Genomic DNA, 17,891 nt, shown 5'->3' on the forward strand with positions numbered 1-17,891 from the left:
TGATACTGGGGTTGTGAGAAGAATGGGCATGGAGGCGCCATACCAGTGCTGGCTCTAGCATTTTTTGCCAGGCCTATAAAACCTTTTGCTGCCAACTCCTCAAGTGCTCACCGCATCTCCCCTCAGATCAACTGATTCTTGGAGAGTCCATTGAAAATACCTGCCACCAGTCCTCTCCCAACTAAACAGGAGGCCTTATTAATTGAAGTGGCTCAGCTGATTTCAACTATATTAATATCACATGGGGGAAGGAGGGAGGGGAGCATATTTAGAGATTCCTAACAGTCATACCATGAAATCATGGACATTTAGGGCTGGAAGTTACCTCAAGAAGTCATCAAGTCCAACCCCTTGTGCTGAGGCAAGACAAAGTAAACCTAGACCAGTCCTGACAGGTGTTTGTCCAACCTGTTCTTTAAAGCTTCCAATGATGGGGATTCCACAACCTGCCTTGGATGCCTGTTCCAGACTTTAACCACTCTGATAGTTACAACGTTTTTCCTAATATCTAAATTAAATTTTCCTTGCTGCAGATTAAATCCATTACTTCTTCTCCTAACTTCAATGGCCATAGAGAGCAATTGATCACAGTCCTCTTCATAAGAGCCTTTAACATATTTGAAGGCTGATCTTGTCCCCCCTCCAATCTTCTTTTCTCAAGACCAAACATACCCAGTTTTTTAAACTTTCCTCAGGTTTTCTAAATCTTTTATCATTTTTACTTCTCTGTGGACTCTCTCCAATTTGTCCACATCTTTCCTAAAGTGTGGCACCCAGCACTGGACAGAGTACTCCAGCTGGGGCCTCACCATTACTGAGTAGAGAGGGACAATTACTCCTTGTCTTACATAAAACACTCATGTTAAAACATCCCAAAATGGTATCAGCCATTTCCACAAATGCATCACGTTGTTGGATCATATTTAATTTGTGATACACTATAACTCCCTGATCTTTTTCAGAAGTACTAGCACCTAACGAGTTATTCCCAATTTTGTAGTAATGCATTTGACTTTTTTCCTTCTCAGCATGTTGCACTTGTCTTTATTGAATTTCATCTTGTTGAATTCCAGACCAATTCTCCAATTTCTCCTTATAGTATTATGATTTTTCCTGACCTTAAAACGAATATGCATTCTTGTTTGCTTCTTCATTTGGCACCAGCAGGATCAATGATGTAGCACTAACACAGCTCTGGGAATAGTTTCTATAAAGAACTATTGATTATTAACATTACCAGGCACATTAGAAGGAGGATGCAGAGAATTAATGCAATTTCTGGATGATTCAGCCAAAATTCCTTCTGTGGTCTCGTGGCAGTACACAGTGGTACACCCCATACCACCTTTGAAAAAGCTCCGCATTCTGCCCCGCCAGCTCTGCCATGACCTCACCCTTCCCCATGCTTTTTCATGCACTATGGAGTGCACAGGCTAAAGTCTCCAAGGGGATTCTGACCAGCTCCTGTGCCTTCCCCACTTTGTGCCTCTGTGCCAGGGCTGACCAAAATCTGGGCCAGAGGTAGTAACAGCTCCTGTAAATCAGCCAAAATTCTCATTAAAGTAAATAGAAGTTTTGCCTGAGTAAGTGCTGCAAGATTGAGCCAATTTTCTGTGTACATTTTGTATACATTGTGGTTTAGGTTTTTTTAATTTCTCTCCGAAGTCCATTTTTCTCAGATTCCTAATTACTAATTCAAAAATGTTGTTTTATTTTTTGATACCTCCACACAGAGTCCAGAGGGCATCCCCCCAAGAGAACACTCCCTATCAAATGATATTAACTTCAAATGGGTCAAATTTTCATTGCCACTTCTTGACAGTGCCCGTTTTCTTTACATTGACTCCATTTGATTAAACTGATTGAAATGCATTTAATACTGGTGTTTTGTCAGACTAGATTTTGGGCTTTATAAAATTATAGTCGATTGACTTACACAAATATTTCACACAGCTTGTCATGTTGAATTAATTAATGCTGCTTGTACAACTCGGGAACATAGAGGGTTTTCCTCTTTTTCTAATTATTCCTGTATTTGCTTTATAACTAAATTGGAGACAAGGGAACAATTACACAATGGCACCCCAGCTTGTTAAATACTTTACATTTTTAGAGGCATAAGACAAAATATATGCAAATAAAACTGACTATGTTTTCCCATGCTAAAGAGCTGTTCTGGAGGGTTTTGGTTTTTCCCCCCTTTGGGCCAGAGAAGTGTTTCTGATGCAATTTTGATTGCATTTTTTGATGCGGTTACCCTTCACAAATGTATACATAGAATTTGGAAATAAAATTACCAAAGAATTGTAAAGTATCAATAAAAGTTTGTGCCACATTCTCCTTGGGCCTGATCCCACTCATAATAAAGCCAACAAGGAGTTCTGTAGCTGACTTCAGTTGGAGTAGAACTGGGCATACTACTAGTTTGGGCTTTTGGAGGCTTTTTATTACCATCTTTCTGTATCACTCTAAATACCTTGCCATACAACCAACCCACTGTACCACCATTCCTTATGAATGCTAAAATCCATTGTAGTGCAGCTCTTACTGTACTAAATAAAAACAAACAATGCCAAGGCCCATATTTACACAAACAAAATAATTATGGTTACTTGTAAGAATATCAATGAGGAGAACTAATGTGCAAGTGCTTCCATTTAAAATGGAACAGTTGGACAAAGCATGATCGAAGATACCTGCCATTAAAATAGATGCTATTCCAGAAGGTAGACAGATATCCTAGTAGTTTTAAAGCTCTTCCAGTGATTTTTGTCTGCGTGCTCATTCCCCCTCCCCTTTGGACTGAATCTTGAGGCACATGAAAGGCAAAAACACTTTAAATCAACTTCATGTTGTCTTACAGTATTCAGTATTGTACAGTGTATGTTGTAATAGCAATGGAGTGAGTCTAAAGTCGAGATGAAAGCTATAGAACTTGCAGCTGGCAAACGTTTGTACATCTGTCTGTACAATGGCAGGTTACTTGCCTTAAAAATTAGTGACTGTACATTAATAAATTTAAGTAGCCTGAGCAAATTCATGTCTGTAGGGCCAGACGTGCAAATACTTATGCATTTTAAGCACGTGAGTAGTCTCACTGAACTCAGTGGGTTGGATTTGCTGGTTGGCTCCAGCCACCGTGGCACTCAGGCTGTGTGAAGTGGCCACATTCTGGCTGGAGGGGACCATTCTGTAGGGGAACTCTGCTGGCTTAAAGATGGAGACAGCAGCATTGTGGTAGTGGTAAGGGGAATGTCAGAGACAGAGCTCTGCTACAGCTAGCCCCCACTGGGGCAAAGAGACAGATTTTTAAAGGTATTTAGGTATCTACCTATGCAGATAGGAACTTAGTGGGATTTTCAAAAGCATCTAGGTACCAAACTGCATCTTTACCTACTAAATGCCTTTACAAATCTGTCCTCAGAGATCTTATGCCAATTGGAGCAGCTCCTGAGCTGCACTAACTTTTGCCAGGACTGGGTGGGGCACAATCAGAGACCCTCTCCCAGGTGGGATCCGCCGATGCGCAAAGCATAGCTCGATCACAGCAGATAATCTACACCGGTGTATCTATCCACGTGCTGCAAGTTAAGCATCTGCACAAGTGTTAGCAGGATTGCAGTCAGTGTCTGTACCCCTAGGATTTGCATGCCATTATTTTCCACTACCTGTGTCCTATATATACACCACTGTAGCTGTTAATATAGTTTTCAGATAATTCATTTTTAAAAGGAAGCAAAAAAGCAGAGATGATACAAAGTTTTGCTGTTAGAGGTTTATAAAAATGTTGAATAATCTTTGTTCTCTCCAACCTAGTGTTTTGTTTGTTTGTTTGTTTGTGATGCTTGAAATATAATCTGTATCTTCTGGCTTCTTCTTTTTCCCCTGGTTAATTTAAAATATTGAAATAACTCTGGATCTCATCTTTCTTCCATGGCAAAACTTCCATTGACAACAAACAGTCCCTTAGTCTTGGGTTATTTGCCCTATATTTTAAAAAAGAAATAACAGAAAAACAATGCCCTACTATGTACATCAATTTATGACACGTGAGCATATGCTTTCCCACAGACTCAGCTTTACATTAAAGGCAATATAAAGTCCTCCTGTTCCATGCATTATGTCTGCTCTGCACTGTTGGTTTTTTGTGTTGCTTGTCATGTAATTTGACTTTGACTGTGCCATGGAAGTAGACTTGGCCTGATTGACTCTATTGTTGGAACTTAATAAACAATTTTGCTGGTGGGGCACATGAAGCTATAGGATCCAGATCCCACTCTTTTTTTATTCCTAATAATCTTGAAGAGCTCACACAAAAGGGTAAAGCATCAAGTCTAATTCAGAGCTCTGGTAGAGGGTCCAACTCCTCAGATTTTAGTAGAGTTGCATATGCTTACACCAGATCTGAATTTGGTCACCTGCACTTCAAGCATATTTTGAAGTGAAAGAATCTCAAAGACCTTCACATAAGCACTTCAGCACCACAACTTACCACACTTAAGGCAATTTTCAGCGATAGACCTGTACAGACCCGACTATAGAATAGTGCCCTTTGCCCTTGGTGTCTATCAAAGAATGACTGATAATGGCCCAGAACTGAAGATCTCTGTGTATGTGGGTGGCAAGTGATTCTTCCCCTTGGGGAGGCTAGCTCCCTGCCCCACCTCTTCTGGCCAAGGCCCCGCCCCTTCTGCCTGTGACGCTGCCCATGGCCCGAACCATTCCACCCCTTCCCTTAAGGCTCCATCCCCATTCTGCCCCCACTCCACCTCTTTCCCTCAAGGCCCCACTCATAGGTGCTGCACCCCCTGGTTTCAACTGCTTTCCATTATATACAGGGTTTACAGTTTAGTTCAAAGGCAGTCGGCACCCTCACTATAAAAGTTGTCCCAGCACCCCTGGCCCCATCCTCTGCTTGCTCTGTGCCCCCACCACAGCCCCGGGGCTCTGGCATGGGGTGAGAGCTCCTCCAGCCCCAGGGCCATGGCGGGGGGAGATTTTTCCAGGGGCCCTAAATAGGCCAGGGCCCATGCAGTAATTGGCCACTGTCTCCTCCCCACCCTGGTGGCAGCATGAGGTTTGGGGAGGTTTAGCCTCCCCCAGCCTCCATTTTGAGCTGCCCATGTCTGTTTAAGCTCAAAATCTCATCTCTCTCACCAACACAAGTTGGTCCAATAAAAGATATTATCTCACCCACCTTGTCTCAGCAATATAATGAAGTCATCCTGCAAAGTTTTCAAAGGTATTTAGGCACTTAAAGATGCAGATGAATGATTGAAGTCAATGGGACTTAGTCACTCATTTAGGCACTTTTGAAAATCCCACTAGGCAGCCATCTGCACACACAAGAGTTTTAACATTCAATATTAGTTCCTCCTCTCCTGTAAAGTATCCTAGTTAAGTTCTGTGCTCTGGTTATTTCTTCTTGGCCAGAGTGGTAATAGGTTTTCCACTGTTTCACTACACTTTGAGTTTATTGCTCTCTGACAGCATCTGAAAATGAAATCCCCATTAAGGAGTAAAAGTAATTCTAATTTACACCACTTTTGACATTCTTTTCATTGGACCCACATACCTTCTTTTTGTTTCTTGGTAGGACAACTAAGCAAAGGGTGGCTAATCATTTGTGCTGTGAATATAGCCAACACTAGGTGAAATTTCTCTGTCAGGAGGAGCCTGACTAGGTGAGAGGAAAGCACAGTGCCTGGTATGGGAATAAAAAGGAAATCAGGGCAGCTTGCTGTTTGATAGTGGAGCATGTGGATCAGGAGATAGCAAGGACATGATTTTGTAGTCAGAGGGAGGACTTGGAGATCTGATCATGGGTGGCAATGGACAAACTCAAAGGCCAGATTGTGACCATCTTTGTGTGAGTGTATACGATGGGAAGGGCCCAAGGAAATTTCACACACCCTGGCATCCATGCATGAGGTCCAGCCACACAACCAGGAGCACAGACCCTGTCTCCTGCTAGGACTCCTCATTAGTGTTAGCTGCCTACAAAAGGGTGGGGAGAGGATGGCGCCATGACCCTGCTCCTTCTTTTCCTTCACTCCTCTGTGCTGACCAGGGGAGAACAAATGATGCAGAGCTACCACCCCAGAGTGTGCTCTCCAGATGACTCAAGGAAGAATTCTGGTTGAGTGAGTCACAATTCTTCCTGGGGCATCTGGCTGCAGCTCAGCCCCTCACTATCCCCTCCAGGATCACTCTGGCTGCAGAAGCTGGAATCTAGCCACTGGTAGGGGAAATAGGACATTTTTAGTTTGGAACTGAATATATTTACTGGAGCCGGTTGAATAATATTAATGCATGCATTATCCAACCATTCCTCGCTCCCCCACCAGTGAAATGGTAAACAAATGATTTAAATGGACAGGTCTTCATTATTTACCAACTTTATAGGTGCGCAAGCATTATTCATCAGATACTTTTTTCCAGATATTTTTCTGGCAATCAGCAGATGAGCTATTTGCAAATAAACACTTTTATTATGCAACAAGTTAGAATGTTTCTGTGGTTCTTGATGATGTACCTGTGTGGTTTTCAGTTGTGTTTCGCCAGCAGCCCTAGAGGTATGGAAAGATTCCTTAAAAGAAGAAAAGGACGTTACTACTGAATGTCACATATAAGATGGCGAGAGTTAAAAAAAAAAGGTACTTATTGACATTGGGCAGGAATCCCAAAGCAAACCCCACCCTGGTTTTTGCCCACAATTAGCATTTGTTACTGCTGTTGTGCAGAAGAGTCAGAACAAAGACCCAGCAGTGCTAGCAGAGGTGACTGTAATGCAGTTGCAGGTGCAAGAGCAGACAGGGAAAAATTGCAGATGTTCTGCCAAAGCTGACGTGTAGCTCTGGTGGAGATATGTGCAGTCTGCTGCTGGAACATACCATGCAATCCTGTCAGCTGTATGTCAGTCTTGCTACTTGGGACATCTAATAACTGCCACCTTGATTGTATTGCATGAATTCAGGTTTTAAGGCGAGGAATGACCATTAGGGGCATCTAGTCTGGCCTTCTGCCTAACCCAAGACCTTAGAATTCCACTCACTGATTCCTGCATCCATCAACTACAGAACTTCTGGTTGAGCAGAGTGTATGTTTTAGAAAGATATCCTGGCTTGATTTAAAGACTTCAAGTGACAGACTCAGCTTCTGCCCTAGGTAAATTGTTGCAGTGTCCCTCACTTAAAAGTCTACACCTTATTTCTAACTTGAATTTGCCTAGCTTCAATTTCCAGCAATTTAAACTTATTATGCCTTTGTCTTCTACATTAAAGAGTTCTCGATCAGAAATTGTCTCCCCATGTACATACTTATAGACTGTGATCAAGTCACCTCTTAACCTTCTCTTTGATAAGCTAAATAGATTGAGCTCCTTAAGTCTCTCACACAAAGGAAGGTTTCCCAGACACTTTTCTGAACTTTTTCCAAATTTTCAACATCCTTTTTGAAATGTGGACACTAGAACTTGACCAAATATTCCAGTAAGGGTCTCACCAATGCCTTATACCACGGCAATTCCACATCCCTCCTGCTGCTTGAAATTCCTGTTTATACATCCAAGGATCACACTAGCCCTCTTAGCCAATGTATTATAGAGGGAGCTTGTGTTCAGCTATTTATCCACTATGACCCCTAAGTCCTTTTCAGAGGCATTGCTTTCCAGGACACTGTCCTCCATTCGGTAAGAGTGACACACACACTGTTCCCAGATGTATGAACATTCATTTTGTTTGAATGAGCCTGACCCAGCTTCCCAAGAGAGCCAGATCACTCTGTATAATTAACCTGTGTTCCTCATTACTTACATTCCACCAGTCTTTGTGTCATCTGCAAACCTTTCCTGCAATGATTTTATATTTTCTTCCAGATCATTTCTAAAGATATTGAATAGCACTGGGACAAGAACAGCTCCCTAGAGTGCACCATCAGAAATATCCCTACTGTATGATGAGTAGGGTCTGTGTCTGTCACAGAGGTTGCGGACGTCACGGATTCCGGGACTTTCCGCTACCTTCATGACTTCTGCAGTGGCTGGTGTGGCTGACTCCAGGGCCACCCAAGCAGCTCAGGCAGCCCCGGGGATGGCCACACCGGGCGCTGCTGGAGCAGCTCCTGCAGCCAGTCATACTGGCTCTGCTGGAGAGGCCCCAGGACCAGCTACACTAGCCACTCTCAGGTGGCCCCAGGCAGCTGGCCCTGGGGATTGCCTGAACAGCAGCCAGTGCTGCTGGCTCCAGGACCACCTGAGTAGAGATCCTGGGGCATTGGAAGCAGCCACAGCTCGGCGACCTCTTACAGTTGGTGCCACTGGCCCCCGGAGCCCCGCCCCAGAGCAGCGCCCCCTTGACTCCCTAAAGGAGCACCCCCCCTCCACTCCCCAGAGCAATGACCCCCATACATTCCCCAGAGGAGTGGTCCCCCTGCACCCTGAGCTAAGATTTAGTCAGGGGTATATAGTACAAATCATGGACAGGTCACAGCTCCATGAATTTTTGTTTATTGCCCATTACCTGTCCATGACTTCTATTAAAAATACTCGTGACTCAATCATACCCTTAATGATGATTAACAATTTGGGGATGAGGATGCCACACTACAGAATTGTGTCTGTGTGCATGTCTGTTCTGAAGCTGGCACCCCACTCAAAAATGGTACACTTGAATCCTCAACATCCTTCAGTGACAGCACTTATGTCATATCTACCTATGCCCTGCACTTCTGTTTTCTATCCTGTCCTTATTGCCAGTGACTGACAGAGAAGGAGCATGTCCAAATGAGCAGTGGCCGCAATACCAGTGCCATGAATTCTGCATTCATTCCACATAAGGATGAAATAAGTATCATGTGCAGAGAACAGTGGATAATGTAGCTGATCAGGGAGCAGATGGCATGGATGTGCAGTCATTCTCTGTAGCAGGGAACACTGGGGTTAGGTAACAGCTCTACATTTTGCATCTGAGGTACAGTTTACCCATCCCTGTAAGAGCCATATTTTCCCAACCCAGTGGTAGTTAACATGTATGTGTGTGCCTGAAAGGAAGGTGTCCAGCTTCTCAATGAAGCTACTAGCGGTGGTATTCACTGCACCCATGATATTTGGACCAGTATCCATACTTGACAACCCTTGAGTGGACCAAGATGTATGCCACAGAGAAAATTAAAATTAGCTCTTGGTGGAATCTCTCCGAAAGGGTACTAGAGCCTTTGGATGCCCATAACTTCAATGATAGTAAATGAAGTCAATCTTGCAGTCAATATACTGCATGGTTTCGTAGTGAGCTATTTCTTGGATTGCCAAAGCACAGTAGAGCAGATGTCTGCTGCTGTTCTAGAAAATCAACCTAAAAATACCTATGGACAGTCTGCCTTCAGCTCTGTTTGTCAGCTAGCATTACATCTTCGCAACTCTGCTGCATCCTAAGGCCCTACATCCTAGTATATTGGAGCCACAGAATGGAAAAATTTCACATGGAAACAGGCAAGAAATGCCAAAGAGCACGTGGAATGAAAGCGAGAGAGCCACATTAACACCAACACCACCAGTGATAGCCTTCAGGGCATGACAGACTTGGGAAAAAAACATGCATTTGCCAATCACACCTGTAGCAGTTCTAATTCATTTGACCCTATTAGGCGAGAGGAAAACACAGCCAGCCCAAAAACCAATAACTGGAGAGACTTAAGCCTTTGCCTCTTTGCTCACTAAAATAAAAGGAATGTGACTTGTGTCGGGAAAACACATGGGGTCTCACCCAAACCCACTGATGTCCATGGAGTCTTTCCATTGACGTCAATGAGCTTTGGATCAGGCCCATTTTATGGAGTTCATCCAGCTTCATTCCACATATTATCTTAAAAGGTGCATGTCTGCTGGTGCAACAAATGACCGACGCACCAAGAAATAGACAAGGACTTGTAATGAATGACAAAACGAGTGTGCATTGGAATGATGGATTGAAAGTGCCCCCATTTCTGTGTAATGGGTGACAATACATTCTAATAGTATAGGAAAGGAAAGCACACACAAGGTGAGTTCTCTGGCTCCAGAGTGGAAGCAGCTTGCTGTTCTCTCTACTGACGAAAAGTGCTGACATTGAGAGCTTCATTTTGCATACCCACAATTTCCCTAATGACACTTGGGGAATCACCTTAACTATACATGAACATGGATTGGGAGCGGGGGTAATTGGGCTTAGAGAGAGGACAGAACTCTTCCCTTGTAGCGAACAGCTCATTTCCAAGCAGCTAGGCCTCTGCTCAAGGGTCACCACCCGTGAGGACTTTGCTGCAAGAAGCAATGTAGCCTGAGAACTTTATTGTGAGAGCTGTCCCAGAGGACTCCACAAAGAGATGATGCATACTGAGGACTTTGCTTTCCCAGAGGACTCTGTGGCAAGACATGATACAGAGGACAGCAGCACAGCTGAGTGGACTCTGGTGAGGTTGCCACCTCCTAGCAACTTAATGAGGTTGAATCACTAAACTGGGTTAGGAAATGGCACCTCCACATGGGACCAGGCAAGCAGCTCCCCAGGGATTGGAGATAAACCTGCAAAGAGACACTTGGACTGCTGCTACTCACTGACCAAAACCCTGAGTGGGAGTTTGGTGGATAGGTGAGGTGGTGCAGCTAAGAAACTATCACCCGTGGGACATTCAGTGGGTGGGAAGGATGTTAGATGGACAATTGCCAAAGTTACTGGAACGTGTGGGGTGGGAAGGTATTTATTCTTTATTTGCATATATGTTCTGTTGCTGTGTTTTCCCAAGTTTGTGACTATGTTCACTTTCCCCGATGAAGGTTTCCTTCTTTGTACAGGGTCTGGGTATGCTGCAAATGGGGAAGTTCTGCCTCTTAAGGGCACCCAGGGAGGGGATGTTTAGTTTTCTGGGTGGAAGCTTGAGCCACTTTAGTTATTTGTCAAGAGGGACCCTGCATATATTGAATCCCTGGCCCTTTTTGCAGCCATTACCCACCTAGCAGAAGGGTTATAGCAGGGGTTCTCAAACTGGGGGTTGGGACCCCTCAGGGGTCGCGAGGTTATTACGTGGGGGGTCGCGAGCTGTCATCCTCCACCCCAAACCCCACTTTGCCTCCAGCATTTATAATGGTGTTAAATATATAAAAAAGTGTTTTTAATGTATAAGGGTGGTTGCACTCAGAGTCTTGCTATACCAGTACAAAAGTTTGACAGCCACTGGGTTATAGCAAAAAAATGTTACCGCTTTGCTTCATCTGCTGGAGTCCATTAGGAACAGAGTGGCAGCTACACTCTTGCCTCCCATCCCCAATGTCAGTCAGCAGAGTAGCAGTGGAGCTGCTGCTATATATCAATTACAAGTATTTTAAATACACTAAAAGAACAAGCACATGTGTTGACTTGTCTCTTTGACTTTCCTTCTTCCAGCCCTTCTACATTGTTTCCCTCAGAAAGAGACAGCTCTGTGCAAAGATCTCTCTCACACACATACACTCACTCTCACATCCAGCCTCTGCTTTTCTGAGCTTCTGTTGACCAGAAAATTATCAGCTGTACTGAATTGTTACAAAGAGTGTACAGGAGAGTTGTGATGTGTACAAACACTACTACGGCTGATAATACCAAACTCACTCTATACATGTGACCAAATCTAGCATTTGATTTCAGGTCTACAGAAGTTAACAGCTAATGCTGACTTAGCCTCTGACTCTTGAGACTTCTAATAGAGTAGCCACAACAGGACATAAGAGAGTATATATAGAGCAAGGGATTCTCAGACAAATTCTCAGGATCAGATAAGGACTAATAGGCAGAGCAGCAAACAGTATAATTTTACATGCATTCTCTTGTGCAGCAAGGACATGCAGAAGAAAAGAGATGGAGGTTGTGGGGGAAAGTGGGATGTTGCATCTACACCCCTACTTAAACATGGGGGTAGCTGATCTATGTCTAGGTACATCCACAGTGAATCAATATCAAGCTTACTCTTAAACTGGTCACATTCTAGAGTCCTAAATCATAGAATATACTTATACAACACCTTTTATCTCAAAATGTTTTGTAAACTATAGCATATATTCTTACACAATTTGCAAATACTGCCAAAATGGACACTTAGCTATACTGCAGCAGTGGCATTAATGTTCATTCATGTCATGGACAGCAGCAGCCCCACACATAGTCACCTCTTGTCAGATCCACAATTAATCTACTCTTTAGCCATGCATAATGGCTACTGTCAGTTCACGGGGTGCATGTGCACAAACATAGGGACTCCCTGGCTCACTGGCATCCCAGACCCCTATACCCTGGCCTAGGGCAGCCCTCCGTAATTAACTATGAGTTATGTAGTCAGACAGAATAGCGTCAGCCACCTTACCTCTGCTTTCGCTGCTGGATTTGGGGTTTGAAGTGGGCATCACTGGGAAGCATTTTCCAGAAAATGTCCCTCTCTAGACATGAATAATTTCAATCACCATTGAGCTGTAGCCACATCTGGAGTGGGACATGTCAGCTAACAGCATAGCTCACACTTAAGAACATGAAATAATGAAGAATGCTTAATTCATCTGAAACTGCAGGAGGACTTTAAGCCAATAGAATGAATTGTCCAAACTGGAAGGTTTAATTAAATCTTTAGAGGTGATCCCAAACTAACAGCCTGGAGCTAAGCACCATTTGACTTCTGGGGAATCCAAATCTGAACCTAGATCTGGATGAAGGTATGAGAACTTATATAGAAGAGATCTGAATTTCACAAATGACATTGCTATATATACAGAGCTGTAGTTATGGATTTGTTTGTGCTTCCATTCAAACCACAGCCCCAATCTGAACACTGTTAACTTTGATGTGCTCAAAATCCAGGACTTTTCAACCTGGTCCACAGCTCGCAAACAAACTCAATATTTTCAAGGGCAAGACACAGGTGCTAACACCCCTACTCTTGCAAAAATGCCAGGGGAACTTTAAGGACAACCAATGGACCCTTGTATTGAGCATGGGTGTCTGCATCTGTGTGTAGAAGCTACAGGAGACACCTGTTTCATTCTGACCAGGCACCAATCTACTGAAGAGTGCGTAGAACATGTGTGGTGTCTCAGCATAGTGCCGCCTAGTCACCCGCTAGGGCATTAGCCCTCAGAAGGAAGGGCATTAAGTACTGAAACCATAACGTTACTTCCCTTCCGACCTCGGCTTTCCTCAGAAGTCTCGCAATTAAGTACTGACCAACACTGACTCTTTTCACCTTGTCTGAGCTGACGGGGACATAGCCCAAGTGATCTGATTAGAGGCATGGATGTCAAAATATGAGAGTTGGTCAACTATAGACATCAATATAGTGAATCTCTGGCATGCAATTCTATTTTTTCTGGCATGCACCTCTGGTTTCAGGGATGTGAAGTTAATAGTGGCTGATGCACTCAAACATGAGACACAGTTATCACCCCCCACTCGTTCAACTAGCTTCCTACACTGAACTGGAGAGGAGTTCTGAGTCTCAAGAGCTATGAAGATGTGAAGGAGTGACACTTTTCTCTTTACAGATCATACAATGGCTACAGGTTCAGGATTCTCCAGTGAGCTGGTGGGACTGTGGTATACAATAGAATAATGAGCAGGGAGCAGTGGGCCCAATTGCATGGGCAAATGGGGGTCACTGAGAAACCGAAAGGGAGGGAAGGGGCAAAACAAGCAGAATGAAACGGGCAGAAGGAGGAGGAAAGATAGACAGACTGGGATGAGAAGTGGAGGATCAGAATGGAGGAGTAGGTGGCAAACTGGAAAAGAACAGTACTGACAACAGAAGCACCCACAGTACTGGACACTTGACAACTATAAAATGTCACTTTTGCATATCAATGATACAAAGGGACATACTGTTTTTCTTCAATTTGCAAAATAGAAACAAAGATTTAAAAAAACCACAATTTCACAGCTAGACTGAGACTGTGTGTGATGAGTTTCAGCCTAGAGCTCATTTTATGGCCAAGTTCTAAAACTAGAAAAATAACTACAGTGCTGTGAAGGATGAGGCTATAATTACTGACCATCCAGTGGGAAAAACAAGCAAACAGCTTAAGCAGAACACGTTTTGTGAGGGAAAAGAATGTGGTAGATATAAAACTCCCCCTTCTCTCTTTGTCCTCCAAGATGATTTATGAACCTCTCTGCTATTCTGTCCTAGTCTTTTAAGTTAAAGAATCCAGTTAGCTTTTCATAATGGCAGAAGTAATTAAAAAGGTGATCAACTTCAGTGGAACATAAAACACAGAAAAGGTCTGCCTCTTTAATGATATCCCCTACATACTTTACTGGCGGGGATTCTGCTAATCTAATACCTGTTAATTTTCTTTCTAATTAGGGCTATAGCTCACCAGAGACTGTTTTATACTTAATTTGTTGGGGTTTTATTATATGGCTCAACAGTCAGCCAACCACTGTGTGCATCATGTGATCCCGGCTGCGATCTTTCAGGCATTACTGCACACTGAGGCCCTTGGAGAGAACGTGCCACTACGATTTGTGAGTCACCCGTTCTTGCTCTGCCTTGGTCTTGTCATGTGTGTGCCTGTCAGGATTCATCTCCATCTCCATTACCCCTGGGGCAAAAAGTCATATTTTGTTTCTGCTCACTTGTCTGATTTTTAGCAGATCATATTCCCATCTTCAGAACCTGAAGCAAGTGCCATCTTTTGAGAATTTAAGGTGGAATTTTAAGTGCTGACCAAATTCACCTCAAAAAACATCTTTTCATTGACATGAAATATCCTCCATTCAACCATTCTTAGATTTTGTTAAGGATATATATATAATATAAATAAAACCAGAGAGAGGCTAAAAGCACTCTTCAGTGTAACCAGAAAGAATATTCTCACTGTCTCTAGTGTTTGTAGTTATGTTCAAGTTCTTTAAGATCAGGAAGGGTTCAGCAGGAGATGTTTATATGTTTGGAGCAGTTTTAAGGTCTCAGGGGGAAAATGTATTCCCAATATTAATGCTACTATTTTTGTCAACAAGTTTATAATCAAATTATTCACCAGTTAAACCATTTCTCTTGGAATTAACAGGAGAAAAAAGTAAATCACAATTAAAGCAAATTCAGTGGCATTTTAGAGTAATCTAGGATTCAACAAATGATAATAAAAGAACATTTCTGTCAGCCCCTTTGTACCAGCCTACAAGGCTGGCAATTTTTGGTTTTAACTCTAAAAGTATAACTAGACAGTCACCATTAGCTGTCAAATAGAAAACTATACCTTACATCTTGTAGACACCCATCAGAAGTACATTTACAAAGTATTTAATTGTACACCGGGGGTTATAAGAGCACTCTGTGTGGTGATATGTTGTTTGAAGATAACACACAGGTTTGGACATGCATTGTACTGTACATCCCCAGGCAACAAAGGGGTTACTTATCAGATTCTGAGGTGGGCATCTCTCAGGTTTTCACAATTACAAAAGTAGGAAAATGGGAAACAAAGCACAATTCATTTATAATAAAAGTTAGATATGATAATATTATTTCCATTAAAGGAAACAGAAAATATTGATACTACATGGGATACACATAACTAGTGTCTAAATCACCAATAGAAATAAGCTTGGGAAAGTCCCACCCCAAACACTGGTCTCTTACTGTTCAGATTTTGTTGGAGGAGTTATTTTTTCCTCCCCAGACATTAAATGTTGTATAAAAATTCATAATTATGGCAAAAGAGCCTATGCAGCCCATCCAGCTATATATCTAACTGCCTTAGTTTTTCTAATTAAGTATAAGGTACTGGAATTCTGTCCACCTCAAATGAAAAGCAAGTGATCTGGACTTAATATAACAGAGCATTTGACTGCACAGGTACATGACGGATCAAAGAATCTCTGATATATTTGGCAATGGAAAACCAAAGGAATTGGATTCCTGGGATCAGGGAGTTCCAGGCAAAATATCATCATCAAAGCCACCCTTGTAGCTAGTATGTATATTGATTAGATGTGTGAAATGCATCCAGCTAGGCAGGAGAACAATTTATTCATACCCCATTGGTCATTGAAGGCTGCTAGACCTGACACAGTCCAAGTAACAAGTAAACCCTGACTTGAGGTAGTCTGTCACCTTTTCCCCATCCAGAAAAAGAAACCAGCCCTCAGCTGCAAACGACGGGTATCGCATGAAAACATAGGGCTGTATGCTACTCTTCCATGCTCAGTAAAACAGGCAGTCCAAATGCTGCTAGGAAGAATTCAGAGCATAGAGAGCATTTGGATTTGAACAGAGAGGTAAGGGTATAACCATGAGATTCAGGTGGTCCACTGGGAAGGCCATGAAGAACCACATGGCCTCACAGAAGGGAATCCCTTGCGCACAAGTCACTGGGGTCACCTTCCCACTTTCAGCTCCATTCCTTTTGCAGCCAGACTTCCATAGACTCCAGTCCCTTGCCTCTCTCAGAGAGAGTGCAGGCATCAAAGGAAGTTATTGCTGAGGCTATCAAAGACTGCTTCATAGATTTTGAACAGAAATCTGCACTGTTAACAGAGGAACACACAACAGATAGCAGCTATGCCCAATTCTACCTCCCTCCTACCTGCAAACACCCTCAACCCAAAGCCCTGGGACTCACAGTTCTCTTGCAGAGGGATATTGACATTCTTAAGGCATGAGGTTAACCATGCCACAGAGGCATTGCTTCCCCCATCACCACTTCACATGTTTAGGGAAGTTTTACCTGGCCTTTCTCCCCTCCACACCTTATAACAGACAGGCACAAATGACCCTTCAAACCCAGTCAAGAAGTTCACTGGTAAAGAACTTTCCAACCAGGAAGATGATTAGAGTGGTTTAATTTTTAAAAGGCTACACCTGTGGGATTTGCAGTTCCATTAGCTGGGCTACCCTGTAACTGAGGAATTTATGATCAGCATCAGACCCAAGAGTCTGTGTGTTCAGGGCCAGATTATGGCTGACCTCTGTGTGGGTGTGCACGGGCAGGAGAGGGGACAAGGAACTTTTTCCTCTTTTGGTCCACATGCAGACCAGTCACAGATGCAGCATTTTTACTCCCTTGAATGCAAGGACTGATACGGGCTAGTACTCCTGTGGGTGCTAGAATCTGCCAGAGGGCAGGGAGAAGGAAGGGCTTGCGCCCTTCTGCCCCATCCCTGCACCAGCCAGCAGAACGGGCTAGCTTTTGAGGAGAGCACACACTATCCCTTTTAAAGGGGCAGTGCAGCACCTATCCTCCCTGGGAGCCAGTGCACCTCTAAGGCATGAGGCCTCACAGAGCTCCCCCTGGACAGTGCAGCTCTACCCTATTCCTTACTCAGACTGCCTTAACGGCATAGTTAGGATGACCAGGTGTCCGGTTTTTGACTGAAACACCCAGTTGAAAAGGGATCCTGGTGGCTCCGGTCAGCACTGCTGATCGGACCATTGAATATCCGGTTGGCGGCGCTGCCCAGAGGGGCTGGCAGGCTCCATCCCCGACCCTCACCCCTGCTCCCATTGGCTGATCAGGGCAGAGGATGAACAATTGGGACTTGCGAGCGCTCAGCAGTGGTTGTTGAGGGGTCATGGCGCGCGACTCTCCTGCTGCTGCCGGGCCGGCCCACTTCTCCTCCTCGCGCTACTCCTGTGGCTGGGCTCGAGCTGTGATACGTGCCCCTGCAGTGACCCACGGTCTGTATCCCCATCTCCAAATGCTGGAAATGGGGCTGCTGGAGGGGAGGGGAGGAGAACGAAACCGGGGCCAGCCTCGTTGGTGGGGGTGGATAGACTCAAGTTTCAAAGGACAGCGAGCAAGGTGACTTCTCCAGAGCAGAGGTGCCCCTCCTCCCCCCTGCTCCACTGTCGTGTGCAGCCACGGCTGTTCCTGCCCCCTCCCCCACCCCCCGTTTCTC

The sequence above is a fragment of the Mauremys reevesii genome, linkage group 2 (genome assembly GCF_016161935.1).
Source record: "Mauremys reevesii isolate NIE-2019 linkage group 2, ASM1616193v1, whole genome shotgun sequence".
Lineage (NCBI taxonomy): Eukaryota > Metazoa > Chordata > Testudines > Geoemydidae > Mauremys > Mauremys reevesii.